Source organism: Orcinus orca, chromosome 4 (assembly GCF_937001465.1).
Source record: "Orcinus orca chromosome 4, mOrcOrc1.1, whole genome shotgun sequence".
Classification (NCBI taxonomy): domain Eukaryota; kingdom Metazoa; phylum Chordata; class Mammalia; order Artiodactyla; family Delphinidae; genus Orcinus; species Orcinus orca.
Genome location: NC_064562.1, coordinates 13,937,976 through 13,954,612, shown reverse-complemented (window position 1 = coordinate 13,954,612; position 16,637 = coordinate 13,937,976). Strand labels below are relative to the sequence as shown.

The window sequence follows — 16,637 nt, the reverse complement described above, 5'->3', positions numbered from 1 at the left end:
TTACTATGTTATTTTCAGCAATAATACCAAAAGCTTGAGTTTTAAGTGAAGATGCTTTCTAAAAACTAGCAAGGAATTGTTATAAGGTGAGAATTACTTTTGGGCATTAGTCTCTGTCCTACTGAGAAATGTCCACTGAAAAACGCATTGAACACGAGAACACGAGAAACGCAATAGGAAATACATCTGTGCGATTCAATACTTTCTCAAAGTACATACTTATTTGCAGAATATTTTTTTAAATTTTGGTATAAATTTTATACTATTTCCATATACATCAAATATATTCTTATGACCTTACTAAGGTGCATAGCTAACATATTATCATAGAAGTGAGGACACGTTATCTATTTTTAAGTCATAAAATTATTATCTATTTTTTTATATACACGCATGTTCAACTTTTAGATGAAACAATGTAGAAAATATGACCCATGGCAGTTTTCAGTTTTAGCTAAAAAAAAATCACTTTAAACCAGTAATGGCATCCCTTATTTCTAATTTTATAATTATTTTCTTTAATAATCTTAGACAAACCATCAGTAATTTATTAGCAATAAAAAGCGTTAAAAACCAAATGGGACCTCCATAAGAATTTAAAGGAATACAAACTGGAGACTCAGATATACGGAAAATAGTTCTATGGATAAAAAAGAAAGTTTTATATATATATATATATATATGGGAAAAAAACGTATGACTGAAACACGGAAATAGGAAGAATTCAGAGAAAAGAGAAGTGAAAGCTAAGATATAGGTTCAAAGTACTTCTGAAGCAATATTAGCAGTAGAGTGAAGAGACGACTCAATTTAGCTTAAATTGTCCCCATTTAGATAATCTGTACCATGTGGCAAGATTAAGCAAAATTTAGTCTATGAGAATTTTGCATCAACCTGTGGAACTTTTTAAGTGAAAAGCTGTTTTGTGCAACAGCATTTATGAAATAAGTGGAAGTTAAGAGTTACAATAATAACACTGATCGTTTGTCTAGACCATAAAATTTATTCATCTTTCACACTCTCTGCCTTGAAATAAACTTTCAGGCAAAAGCATGAAACAGTCTATAGGTGTAGGTTCAATCTTGTGTTTCAGCAAAGGAGAAAGGGAAATATTTCATCTGAGGCCATGATCCTACTAACTATACCACCCTCCTTTGCTTAGGGTTGGCAGGGAAACAATCTCTTACTCTTCCCTTTGGTTTTACTCACGAATACTAAAATGTGGGTTTCCCCGGTGGCACAGTGGTTAAGAATCTGCCTGCCAATGCAGGGAACACGGGTTCGAGCCCTGGTCCAGGAAGATCCCACATGCCGCGGAGCGACTAAGCCCATGCGCCACAGCTACTGAGCCTGCGCTCTAGAGCCCACGTGCCACAACTACTTAAGCCCGAGTGCCTAGAGCCCGTGCTCCGCAACAAGAGAAGCCACCGCAATGAGAAGCCTGCACACCGCAATGAAGAGTAGCCCCCGCTCGCCACAACTAGAGAAGCCCGTGCGCAGCAACGCAGACCTAACACAGCCAAAAATAAATAAATAAATTTAAAAAAAAACTAAAATATAAGACACTTTGCAGTACACATTTGAGATGAGGGGAAAATATGAGCACATTACTACAGATACAGAAATAAATCATTTATCACAGTAGCTCGAGTTCATGGAGCAGACCCCACTCCCCTACTCCCTGATGTGGTACTGTGCTAACACTGCAATAAACCCCTGTTATGTTCAGACATTGTATTTTGGGTTTACTGACTAGAGTAACTTAGCCTATCTCTTTACTGCAATACAGTTTTACTAATCTTAGCTAGGCACCTTCTTCTAACCTTAATACATTTTAATAAACATACTTATTAGAGTAATTTTAAATTCTGTGATTTTATAAAGGCATGATTTCAAAACTGTGCAATGTTTGTTGGCCTCTTCATAAATACTGAATGCGCAGGACTTTTTTATGAGCCCATTTTTCTTTGGGGAAGGAAAACAAGTTACACCAGAAAAGTACTTAACAATGAAAAAGTAGTATTGTCCCTTTAATTATATTATTATATTATATTATATATTATAAAATATATTAAATATATATTTTAAATATATATTATATTATGTTATATATATTATATTTTATATATTAAATATTTAAATATATTAAATATATTATATTAATTATATATATTATAAAATATACATGCATACACAACTAAAATCGATGTATTACTGCAACACCATGTTATAAAGAAGCTCTGAAACTTTTTTATTGCTATGCTGTACACAGAAAGTTAATGCTTCCACTACCTGTCTCAGGAGCTGTCCACTAAAAGAGGAATATAATTTCCTTAGGTTTAGGTTAATATCTTCATGCACAACAAATGATCTGGCATGACTTCTCTGATTTTTTATAATCGAATGTTATTAAAAGTGAGCAATGTAAAAAGCCACTAATTAAAAAGGTATCTGATACCTGTAATGGAAGGAGTATTTAGTAAGGGACATAAAAAGATGATGGGGACTTCAATAGCCTAGACCTTGGAAACCTACTATATATCTATTTACATTAGGTGTATATTTATATATATTATATTGATATCTATATATAATCTACTACTATATCTATACAGGTATGTAACATATATGTATGTATGTATATATCCAGAGAAGTAAAATTTACAGTAGAGTTAAAAGAAAAGGTAAACAGGAGTGATAATATTGTTTACGCTTTTCCCATCTAATCAAATAGAGCTAACATGTGGTGAACATTCTTAGGAAAGACATATTTACATAAAAATAAATTCTCAGTATTCGTGTAGATAACAAATGTCAAACAACTATTATAAATCTGAAATCAATTCATCTGATAATTTTTTAATTTTTTATTAATATTAATCACTTCCATTTGATATACTTTAGCCTAAGTAATGTTATCTCAAACTAATTGCATTACCAACTTGAAGGACTGAATTACGTTTGGATAAAGGATTAAGAAGCAATTGTAAGACATTCTAGAATATTTTAAGCCTTCATACTTATCTTCAGTTGTACTAGAACTCAAACAGGGAAAATTGTTTTTTTCTTGTCTTCCTTACCTAAGTAGAACATCTCCTATTTCAACAGTAAACATATTTGAAATCAATGAAAAAGATTAAGCAATCGGATTGAAATATTTCCTTTTTTTCCCAGTGGCAACCTATTTTATATCTAAGTCCATTATTGTTACAGTTGCTTGGTCTCACTCTGTGGATTCTTATAAATGTCTAGCAAGTTAGTACATCCTAATTGTACTATTTAACTGAAAATTTCAAAAAAAATTTTTGACTGCTATGAAATAATGATGGTCCTAAAAAATAATGTATATTTTATTACCATTATAATAGTAAGCACTGCCCAAAAGATCACATTATGCTTGGGCTATCAAAAGAAAGTGGCAGGTCAGTAAGAAAAAAACTAACCAATGAGGACTGTAGTAGGTTTGGTTACGAAATAACAGGAAGAAAGGAAGTATGGATTTTGCTTGGTCATCTGTTTCTCTCCCCTCTTGCCCCATGCTCCTCTCTTATCACTACACATGTAGAGGGAGCTTGGTGCATATTCATATAGGGTTGCTACCACATCAATCTATAGTAACACAGTTATAACAAATGAGACTACCCTACCCCCCAAGACGCTGAGCTTACTTTAAGAGAACTGAACAAAAAAGGGGCAAAAACAAAATCAAGTCCTGTCAGGAAGACAAGTGATGAGTAAGGACAGACCATCTGTCACTGGCAGGAACTTTAGAACTTCTGAATCTTTAGAAAAGCCCGACAATTTATCACCATGTCTTCTATCATCCGTTCTCAAATCTTGAGATGTGCTAAATATAAGACAATCTGAAGCAAAGAAACTGCCAGAGCGTGTATCTCACTGATAATAAATGTGGAACAGTTCCTACGAGCACAGAGGACAACTTAATTGACTCAACAGTAACAGCAGCGTGCTGTTTTCCACTCAACCTTGTAGCTTAACCAAATTAAGCTCACTCCCTTTGCAGGATATACTACATATTACACATTTATGCAAAGGGTTCCTGTGCTCTGTACATCTGCAGCAGCAAAGATATCAGGTGTCTGCTTCCTATCCCTGCCCGTTCCAAATCACCAAGTGGAATCCTCTGATTCAGTGGCCTGCCTGGGGAAAGACACCGCAGTTATTTGGAGCAAGTGGCCGGAGAAATACTAAAGAGCTACTCCCTTCCTGGCTCCTCACCTACTGCAATACTATAGCTTATCTCAGCACTTCTAGAACTGTGTTCTGTGGAACACTATTTCCACTAAACTTTGTAAGCATTCAGAAACCAAATAGATCTAGAAATGCCAAGTTCAGCTAAGTTAAACAGATGTCATTACTGCATTAATCCTCCAAGCTTTTAACAGGTTAATATCAACACTGAAATATAACGAATACAAAAATCATATTAATGCATAATATTGTTTCATATAATATTATTTTGAGCATATGAGTTCAGACTTATGAGCTCTAAAGTCAGAGAGTTTTCTCTATTTTCTTACAGTGTGACTTTGAACAAATTACCAATTCTGTAAGCCTCAGTTTCCTAATTTGTCACTAGGGTTAATGATAGTGCCCATGTGATAGAATCATGACAAAGATTAATGCAATAATAGCACATAGTAAACTCTCAATAAATACCAACTCATCATATTTTAATGAATGTGCTTTATGGATCTCCAAGGTAAGATATTTGGAATTTAGCATATTCCAAATGATTTTGACCACAGAAACCATTTTTCCCACTACAGATCTGATGGCATTAGTACTTTTGCATTGATGTAGACCAGGATCGATGTTACTTAGCTACACATTTCTAAGAATTCTAAAATTTTATTGAAGAACTGTGAGGAATTTTGTAATTTTAAAAACATGGCCTTACAATAATCCTACAGAGAGTCCAAGTAACAAGGGATATTTTTCACAAAACAAAAACATATATTAAAAAATTCTGAATTACCATATTTTATGTAAAACCCAAACACATATGTAATAGTTCTGACAAAATAGTGATACTTATTCTTCTTTCTTTTTATTCTTTTTCTCCATTTCTAATTAAAATAAGACAAAACCAAACCAAACCACTATCCTCTTTTCCAATAAAATACAGAAAGGGTGTATATCATGTATAAAATTAATATTGCATAGCAGATTTTTAGCAATAGATTCATGGATTTATAGTACAAACTCAACATCCGGTTGCCTGAGTGTCATATATATACTGCACTACCACAGACTTCTGCTAGAAAACACAATACAATTAAATACTATAATTCTCTGAAATGCAGACTGACAACACAAAGCTCCAACCTTAAGGTACACTAAGCATGTACGAGACTTTGCTTTGCTTTGTTTTTGTTTTTAGCTTATTTGGTTTTTGTTTTTCTTCTCACTAGAAGAACTGAAGCCACAGTATAAAGAGACACTAGCGTATCATTTGTGTAGATTCCATTTCTAAATCCCAAGAATATCCAGCAGATGGCATCAGTAATCTCTTGCGCTGACAGTGGGCAGCAAGAGGATATTCCGAAAAGACTGTCTTGTTTGCATTTTCCCTGGAGCTCAGCATGGATCCCCAACTCTCTTCTGTTCTTATCCAAGCAGCCACTATCTGCCATCCCACTCTGTGCCTTTTGCTTTAGAATCTCTGCTCTGATCTTCCAGCTGGAAGACCACAAATACACTTTCATCCAAATTCTCTTGCCATTACTGCCAAAGTTATTTCATAAACGGATATGCTAGAATTATTGTTACTGCTGTGCGGATGGGTCTTCCCACACCCCCTGGGAGGTGGAAATATGCCACCACTGAGATTTGGCCAACAGTATGCTACCTGCTATGCTTCTTAATGCCGAAGGATGGGCACTAACGTAAGAAAATAGAGAATCTGTGTTCATCATACGGCATAGACCACATTCCTGTGTCCTAAATTATTGAACAGTGATTAAAAGTGAAGTCATGATTTCAATACTTTGCCTGATGAAGCTATAAATAAACACTTGACAATTATTTCCAGTGTGGGGACCATTGTGTTACTGTTTTAACTCTGTTTCTGCTTGCATTGGGATTCTTTTAGACGTCAGCTGTAGTGATTAAAGGTACATTATCCCAAAACAATTAAGAAAGGCAGTGTTTGTTGAAGGACCACTCATCTCTTGCTGTGTCTGTTTTATCATATTCTAATATGTTAACTTTTAGCACAACACAGGAATTACATTAAAATACTTATTTTACTTTATTTTTTGAAAGCTAAGTGACCCTTGGCAGAGTAAATTAATTCTTAAGTATAACTGGCCAAAAAAATAAGTATAAGTTCTTATTTGGATGTTGATCGGAGCTGAAAATGACGATCTGGGGACACTCTGGCACTTAATTGCTAGGTTTTATGAAATAAGGCTTTCTTGGTATCTTGAAGAAAATAAAGAAAAAAAATCTTACAGAGAAGTCTACTGATCACATCAAAAGGCAACATACAGGCCCTTCACAACTGTGAACTTTCATGCTTTTGCTCTGTTCCTTTTGATCTGTTCTCTTTTCTCTCTCCCTGACAAAGTACTTCTCAAAATTCAAAGACTGAAACAAATGTCAAATCCTTTCCCACCCGTACCTCCCTAACCCCAAGCAGTATTGTTCCCCTTCTTGCACTCTCTAACACTGTGCCTTTATTCCAGCCTTAATTAAATAGTGTGTAGTTATGTAACTGGCTGTGAGGGCGTCTTGTGTTTTATATCCCACTTACTCCCTGTGCTTCCGCTGGACCGCTTTCTTGCTGGTCCTCAGCAACCAAGACTTGCACTTGTCTCCTCCTTCCCTTCATCTAGCTTTCTGTCTAAATATCACTCCATCAGGCATGCCTTCCATGATACCCATCCTTGCTCTCCCTATGCACTTAACCCACATCACACACACACACACACACACACACACACACACACACACATTTACTGTCTCTTTTTGTGCACCAAAATATAAGCGTCACAGAAGTGAGAATTTCATTTAGATTACTGGTCCCTATCCTTAGAATAATCATAAGCAGATAAGGTTTCAATAAAACTTGTTGCCAGGCACGAGGCAGATTTTCACTAAATATTGTCTGTGGAGAAAAGGTAGTTATATAGCCCTAACTCATGTTTATACATCTGTGGATCCCAACTTCACCTAAAACCAAACCATTCGATAAACTTGTATCGACAGAAGTCATTAGCTGGAATTTAATTTCAAAAAATTAAATAATCAGAAAGTGACCCAACTTACACTTTATCAGCTGAGTTGATCTTGATTATTTTCATGATAATGAGTATAGAAATACAATATTTCAAATCTCCAAAGTCAAATACCTCAGAACTTGGAGGCTATGTGATATTAGAAAAAGAACATAAAATTTGAATAACGAGGCTTGAGTTTAAATGCTGGGTCTTTTTATTGACAGTCAGATATGTTACTTACTCTGAGTCTCAGTTCCCTGATTATCTGAATAACAGTTTTTTCACAGATGTATAGTGAGGATTAAACAGATGAATGTATCTAAAGCACCTGTAACAATATGTGTTGAAAATGTTGGTATCTTTCTTTCATTAACCCTCTTTCCCTTCTTTACTCAGGTTGCTGCAGTAATTTTGACAGTACTTACAAGAGACTATGAATGTATTTATTCAACTTAGTGTTTATTGAATATCATTTGTAGAATATCAATGATAATAATAAAGCTAATATTAATTGAGTGGTTACTATGTGCCAGGCACTATGTGAGCACTACATTTATGTCCAACTTGCACATGAAAAAGCTGAAGTAAATTACCCAAATCATAAAGCCAGGGGTGGAAGCTGGAGTCAATAATTAGTAAATATCTTTTCTATATAATATTTTCATAGCCCTCCTTCCCCAAGTTTCAGAAACTATTATGCTTTCTTAAAAATTAAAATACTTACAATTGAATATTATATAATATATAAATACTTATAAACAATGTCACAGAACATTGTGTGGTATACACTGGAGTTTTATGGATTTGAACTCCATTGAACTTATTATTGCATCTACTATACACCTTTGAGAGAAAGAATGATCCATTGAAGAATTTGAGAAATGCAGATGATTTCATTCACGATTTTGTTCCGTGGCCATTTCTCTTAAAGTGGTGTAAGAAAATCTGCTTTTCTTTCAGTGAGTCTTAGTTCCCACATTCTTTTCAGAATGTAACTTGCTATACTGATTAACTGATCAAATCTATCTATCTATCTATCTATCTATCTTAGTCTGATTGATTGTCAGGCCAAAGGGCCAAGAGCTTCTAGAAGAAAAAATGGAAAATGAGTCTTGGGTATTGTGGCAATAAGGCATTGGCATCTAGCTTTTGCTGTTAATCAGTTTACTACTGTTCTTGTGTAACTTGGCCATATTCTGGGTTTCCAATAGCGCATCACTAATGAAGCCACTACAGAAGCTGACTATTACTTATTAAAAGACATTCCTAGTTGGATATTTCTGTTATCCCTGGGCTCTCCCAGTATTTCACAGGGACTCTGCTTTCTAAAATATCAAGAATGGTATAAAATGCTGATAATTCTAGAATCAAAAGACTTCATGGGGGAAAAAAAGTCTTTCAAAAGGTCTTATCCAAAAGAAAACAAAGTATCCAAAAGAAAAACAAAGAAATGAAAATTGTGAACTTCCATGGCCATACTCCTAAAGTGACAGTGTTGGTCATTCTCAAGATATTTAAGCTCATTGGAGGTATGATCCTTGAACCTTTTACAGAATTAAAACAGCGCTGTCAAGCTTTCTGATGTTTCCAAGTTTCTTTCATAGTTTTTTCCATAAAAAGTATACCTTGTAGCCTAGTGTAAAAAATGTTTTCAATAATGTTGGACTTGACGGCATGGACACTTTCCAAAATTCCAAGCAATTGACTCTCCCGTCTGTGCTATTTCACTATAGTGAAATATAAACCATCTTTTTCTTACCACTGACAAATCACCTTATGGTGTTAGAACTGTGTTTAGTAACAAAATGTCAGTTGAAACTGAGGCACCAACTGCTGAATGCTCAAATTAAATGTCATTTGTAGAACAGAATTCAGAGTTTGACAAAGGAACCCGGGCTATGATCGCATGATATAAGAATATTCAAAATCATCTTATACATTTTAGAATTTTCATTGATCTTAAACATCTTGATACATTTTTTCAAGTTTTAGAAAACTGTTTATATATATGCTTATCTGTCAGTGCTTAAAGTACACAATTTCTACAAAATGATTAGTGTTATTACCCTGAATGTTGTTTACATACCTTAGAATACACTGCTGCACCTTTCCTAGAAATGGATCACACAACTATGCGGTTTAGTGTCACTGCAAAAACATGGCTTCCAACCTTTACTGGATACTTGATTCCAACTAGCAATTCTCCGTGTATGTATTGTCAGTTTTGCTCCTTCCTTCCAGTTTTGCTCCAATGACAGTAACAATCAACCTTCAACCAGCTCCCCTAGCCCATTTCCTAACAACTTCACGAGTAACTATTTCCTAGTTAAAGTAATGATCAATGGGTAGACATAGTGTTAAGCCCTCAAATTTCTGTCCCTCTAAAATCTGAAGCAAAGCAAGCAAATAAACAAAATCCTTATTTGAATAATACTAGCTAACATTTTGGGGTTTTACTACCTGTGAGAAGCAACGGTAACATATGTATATGTATAACTGATTCACTTTGTTATAAAGCAGAAACTAACACACCATTGTAAAGCAATTATACTCCAATAAAGATGTAAAAAAAAAAAAAGATTTTAGTGTCTTTCATCAGTTAGGTCTCCTAACAATCCTTTGAAGGTAGTCACTATTATTTTCTCTATTTTACAAATAAATACACACCGTCTTAACTTCATTCATCCCCTCTCTTCACTCCACAGTGAAAATAGGCACTCTTTCTCCTAAAAAGGGCCTAATCTTTCAACACAACTTTAGGCCCCTTTATTCTTTCCTCCTTAGGGAATCTGCAGCATCAGTTACCTACACACTCTTGTGCCTTCCATATCTCTCCTTTTATCACCTATGAGATGCTAGACTTCCTTCCACCTAACACATGATCTCTCAACCGACTTGTACAGACAATCTTCTCAAATATTGCCTATGCCTGTTTTCTCTTTTTTTTACACCTCCCATCCACATCTCAATCATTCTGGCTTCTGTCCACAAACACAAACCCCATCACCACCCCCAAAGCCTCTTTCATTTGGCCAGCCTCTAAGTGTCTTCAGGATCCCCCTTCACCGTGATTATCATCATCACCTCTAAGAAGTCTTCCATGATCACTACCCCCTCTCCCCCACAAATTCCTCTTCTAAATGTAGACATATACCACTGTCACTGAACATATCTAATTATATTTTAATTACCTTTTTTATTTGTCTACTTCTCCACTACACCAAAATCTTCTTGAGGCAGGAATGGTGTTTCATCTATTTTTATATCCCCAACCACTAACTCTGAACCTGTCTCATAACAGACATTAAATGCTTATTGTGAACTGGGTGAGAATTATCACCTTAGAGGGTTTCTTTGCCTCATAGCCCCTCAGCCTGTGTGAATTGCCTGCAACTGCAGGTGAAAACAGTTTCCAGCATATCGTCACGTCCCATCTCAAGAGTCTATGTCTCTTATCTTCTCTACCTGAGGACCTTCTCCAGCTTATTTGGCTATATGCAAATATAACCTAGATGTAGGGGTATGTTAGCATCACTGCAGGTCAACTCTCAACCACTGGGGATGGGAGAAAGTAGATAAAGGCTTCAGTCTCCCCACCGTCCAGTGGGATGATTCTGAGGTATATTCCACACACAGTTTCTAAGAAGGTTCACCATAGGATTAAGCCCTGTTTGTCCACATTTGTAATCCATTTCCGTAACACATTTTTTTTTCAATTTTTTAATTGAAGTATAGACGATTTACAATGTTGTATCAGTCTCTGTTGTACAGCAATGTGACTCAGTTATACACATATATACATTCTGTTTTTATATTCTCTTCCATTATGGTTTATCACAGGACATTGAATGTATTTAGTTCCTTATGCTATACATTAAGACTTTGTTGTTTATCCATTCTAAATGTAATTGTATGCATTTACCAACCACAAACTCCCAGTCCATCCCTCTCCCTCTCTCCTCCTCCTTGGCAACCACAAGTCTGTTCTCTATGTCTATGAATCTGTTTCTGTTTTGTAGATAGGTTCATTTGTGCCATATTTTAGATTCCACATATGAGTGATATCATATGGTACTTGTCTTTCTCTTTCTGACTTACTTCATTTAGTATGATAATCTCTAGTTTCATCCATGTTGCTGAAAATGCCATTATTTCATTCTTTTTTATGGCTGAGTAGTATTCCACTGTATATATGTACCACATCTTCTTTATCCATTCATCTGTCTATGGACATTTAGGTGTTTCCATGTTTTGGCTATTGTGAATAGTGCTGTTATGAATATAGGGGTGCATGTATCTTTTTGAATTATAGTTTTGTCCAGGTATGTTCCCAGAGGTGGGATTGCTGGATCATATGTTAATTTTATTTTTATTTTTCTGAGGAACCTCCATACTGTTTTCCATAGTGGCTGCACCAACTTACATTCCCACCAACAGGCATTTTTGTAACACATTCTTGACTGGCTTTTATCTTTACTCTCTCATGCTCATCATTTCCTCACTTGTGCTTTTTGGGACCAATTCCCTAATAAACCATCTGCACCCAAGTCCTTGTCTCAGGATCTGTACCAGTAACTCCAACTAAGTCAGCCTTCCTACACAAAACACATAATTTACTACACATGAATAGGGAATAGCTCCTCTAGTTAAAATGAATTCTCGAGAAATAAAAGTTCTTGACAAATTAAAATAATGCACAATCTGTCCATAGGAGTTGTCTTTCTAAAACAGACCACTGAGACACTCTCATAATTCTGAAAAGCTTTGATGTCACTTTGTAGACTGTATTTGAGGCTTCTTTACCTTGGTGATCCTCAGTTTCAGCACACACTAAAATTACCTGGAGGGCTTTTTAAACACAAATTGCTGGGCCCACCCCAGGAGTCTCTGATTTTGAAGATCTGTCATGGAGTCTGAGAATTTGCATTTCTAACAAGTTGATGCCCATGTTGCAGGTTTAGTGAATTATTTTGAGATCCACTGCTTTATAAAAAGCCCTGGTCAGGCACTGAGTGTGATGACTTGGCATTGATTCTATATCCATTCAATTAATTTAACAATATCATTCAACCTTTTTGAGCACCTGACATATACTAGCCACAGGGCTGGGACTGGAGTTGTTCCACTGACCAAGACAGACTTGGTCTTTGTTGTAAGTTAGCTTTCAGCTTAGCTCCACTGGATACTTATTAGGAATATGAAAAAATATAATATTGCCTGCCAGTGTACATGTAATATTCTAAAAGAAATAACTAAATCCATACATCTTTGCATAGGAGAAAAGAGAAAGAACATAGTCATTTTAAGTCTATTGTCTAAAAATAGCTTCTTATTTGAAGTAAACTTCTGTACACATATTAAAATATTGCTATTTACACCCCATTCATTGTGGCATAAATCATACCCTTACACAAATTATTCTGATCACACAATTTTCCATTTGGAGTGATGGGTTATTATTTAAAAGAATTAAATTTAGGAGATTGGTAACCATAAACATTGTTTTTATTTTACTACCATGTTTTTTTTTTCATCCCCAAGTGATAAGGTCAGCCTTGAGTACAGGCTACCAATTATATCCTGAAATACATCATTAGATTTGCCTATTCTTTATTTTTTGTATGCCATTCCAGGTTCAACCGTGAGAATCAGTTTTGCTAAGTTGTTAAATAAATGATGGGTCGAGATTTGTTTTAACTAACTCCAGGCAGATAAAGAGAAAAGAAAAAAAATGTTCTGAAGATTACTGTATGTATTTCTTCTCTTTAGTCAGTTTTAGAGAATTCATTTTCATTGGGAATTATACAATGGGACTAAGCTGTGTTTCTGTCACTAGCATTGAGGCCACAAATGCTGCGTGTCACAACTGTGGTTCATAATTCAAGGAGTGGCTTGGGAATATGTGCCAGGACCTTCCTGGTCCATATGAAAGAGTTACAAACTGATTTAGAATCTCCCATACGTTTCATAGTTTACTTAAATACTTAGCACTGTTTCACAGGATATTATTGTTAGATAATAATTCCCTGGTCTCCCTCAGACCCAAGAGATGCGCTAATGGCTGCAATTTGAAGGCTACCTGTTTTCCTCTCTAGAGAAATTTGAAAACAGTCATAATGCAGGCTGATTGACAAGCTTCGAAAGCATTTCTTCCAAGATGCCTTGAAGACTTTCTTTGAGTATTCTGACAGTACTTACTCTTGTGAGAATTGAGGACAAGGACATAGTTGAAGTAAATATCATTCTCTGATCTGGTCACCACAATTGTTGAAATGGAATGATATGGTTTTAACTTGTATGATTGCTTTATTTTACAGACACTGGTATAACACAGAGTTTTAAAATATATACATATATATGCTCCCACTACAGACTAAGTCATTATTGTCTAATGAAGAAAGAGCCTAAAAAAAAAAAAGAGAAAGAGCCTATGGTAGTTTAGTTTAGTATGCTCGTTCCTATAGACACGAGTTCACTCTGACTTGCAGTATGATTAGCTCAATGCTAATAAAGTTCTGGGTCCAGCTCCTGTGTAGGTAAATTACTATTCCTTTCTTCCAAAATCATGGTTATATCTATAAGACACTAGCTCCAACAAAAATAACTGAACAGTACCCTATCACCATTGAGCCTTTGAATGTGGAATGTAGACGGCTAATATTGCTATTATAGAGGGATATTGGGAAAGCATTAAAAAAAATGTTGAATGGTCATGCAGAAATGGATAGAAGACATTCTGAGTATAATGAGCAAATTCTGGTTGACATTTTCCAGAATATAGTGGATGGAAATAAACTTTTAGTGAAATATTATTGATGAATAAAATACACCTAAAATGAACTGTGAATAAATGGAAAGCTGAGATTGATACTTTTAAGCAAATTGTTATGTATTCCTTGACACAAGGAATTGATATGCCAGGACATATTGGACTTAGAAACAGTTGGTGACACACAGAGGACAACAAGCCAAATATGGATGTGACAAAAAGAAAAATATGAATAATGTTTTTACAGTTATTTTTAAAATAAGATTTTTTAAACAATCTTTAAAGTTGACAAATTGAAGATTTAGAGTAATACCATATGTACAATTTATGATTTGTAAAAAAATTCATACTTTCATTTAAGGAGAATTTGTTAAAAATTAAAAATTACATATTAAAAATAATCACATGGGCTCAATTATATTCAACAAATTGATGTTTCTAATTACAAAGGCTATGGTAAAAATCTCTCTCAACATTTGAGAAGTAGGTATACGGGCTACTAGGAAGACAGCTTACTAACGCAGTTAAGATTCTGGTGTACAGAGTGGGGAGAAGCAAATAAGCAGTATTTCTTACCAACTGATGTTTAAATAGGACTGAATTCTTTCTAAGTTTTTTTTTTTTTGGATTCAATCTCTTTATTTGTTATTGGTCTGTTCTTATTTTCTATTTCTTCCTGAATCAATCTTGGTAGGTTGTGTGTTTCTAGAAATAAATCCATTTCTTTTAGGTTATGTAATTTGTTGGCATATGGTTTTTCATAGTAGTCTCATAATTCTATGGATTTCTGTAGTATCAGTTGCAATCTTTCCTCTTTCATTTCTAATTTTATTTATTTGAATCCTGTCTCTTTTTTTCTAGCTAAAGGTTTATCAATTTTGTTTTTCTTTTCAAAGAACAATTTCTTCGTTTTGTTAATCCTTTCTATTGTTTTTCTGCCTCTATTTCATTTATTTCTGCTCTGATCCTTATCATTTCCTTCCTTGTACTAACTTTGGGCTTAACATGTTCTTCTTTTTCTAGATCCTTGAGGTGTAAAGTTGTTTATTTGAGATCTTTCTAATTTATTAATATATGTGTTTATTACTAGAAACTTTCCTCTAAGAACAGCTTTTACTGCACTCCACAATATTTGATATGTTGTGTTTTCATTTTAATTTGTTTCAAGATACATTTTATTTACCTTTTGATTTCTTCTCTGACCCAAAGTTGTTTTGAAGTGTGTTGTTCAGTTTCCATATATGTGTAGATCTTCTCAAGTTCCTCTTGTTGATTTCTAGTTTCATACCACCATGGCCAGAGAAGATAGCTGGTATTTCAATCTTCTTAGATTTGCTAAGTTTTGTTTTGTGGTCTACCACACAACCTATCCTGGAAAATGTTCCATATGAACTTGAGAAGAATGTGTATTCTGCTGCTGTTGCATGGAATGTTCTATATATGTCTATTAAGTCAATTTGTTCTAAAGTGTTGTTCAATTCCAATGTTTCCTTGTTGATTTTCTTTCTGAAAGATCTATTCATTGCTGGTGGGGTACTGAAGTCCTCTACAATTATTGTATTGTTGTGTATTTCTCTCTTAAGATCAGTTATTGCTTAATATATTTCACTGCTCAGGTGTTGAGAGCATATATATTTATTATTGTTATACCTTCTTGATATATTGCCCACTTAATCATTATATAGTGACCTTTTTTGTCTCTTATCATTTTTGGCTTGAAGTCTATTTTGTCTTATGTAAGGATGACTATGCCCACTTTCTTTTTGTTTCTATTTGCTTGGAATATCATTTTCCATTCTTTCACTTTGAGCCTACATGTGTCTTTAGAACTGAAATGGGTATCCTATAGGCAACATATAGTTGGGTCTCGTGTTTTTTTTTTTTTTTTTTAATCCGTCCAGTCGCTCTATGCCTTTCGATTGGTGAGTTCAATCCATTTATATTTAGAGAGATTATGGATATGTAAGGATTTACTACTGCCATTTTATCTTTTGCCTTCTGCTTATTGGTCTCTCCATTGTTTCTTTTTTATTATGTTTCTGTCTACTTTATAGTTGTTGGTTTTCCATGGTGATTTGCTCAGTCTTCCCTTTATGTTTTAAATTTTTGCTTTGTGATTACCATGAGGTGTACATAAAACCTTTCATAGATTAAACAGTCTTTTTTCTGCTGGTAGCAATTTCTCTTCATTCACCTATAAAGATTCCATCCTTTTACTCTTACCCTTTTATGTTTTCAATGTCACAAATTATCTCTTTTTATCATGTGATTTTGTTACAAGTTATAGTAGCTATAGTTTTTAATGTTCTTTTCCTTTAACCCTTGTGCCATAGTTAAGTTTACTACTGTAAAAAAGTTACGATATTCTAATTCTGACTGTTTATCATATTAATCAGAGTTTGTTGTAGTTCTTTTTGTTTCAGCTCAAAGAGATCTTTTCAACATTTCTTGTAAGGCAGGTCTAGTGGTGATAAACTCACTCAGCTTTTGTTTGTCTGAGAAAGTCTTTATTTCTTCTTCATATCTGAAGGATAATTTTGCCAGATAGAGTATTCCTGGGCAGTGGTTTTTATCTTCCGATATTTTGAATGTCATTCCACTCTCTCCTAGCCTGTAGAGTTTCT

The 16,637-nt window shown here is 34.6% G+C and overlaps 1 protein-coding gene across 3 annotated transcripts in view; it reads right to left on the bottom strand.

Moving 5' to 3' along the window:
* Positions 1-16,637, bottom strand: part of GRID2 (glutamate ionotropic receptor delta type subunit 2) — a 1,386,623-nt gene that overhangs the window by 580,241 nt on the left and 789,745 nt on the right. The window lies entirely within an intron of this gene.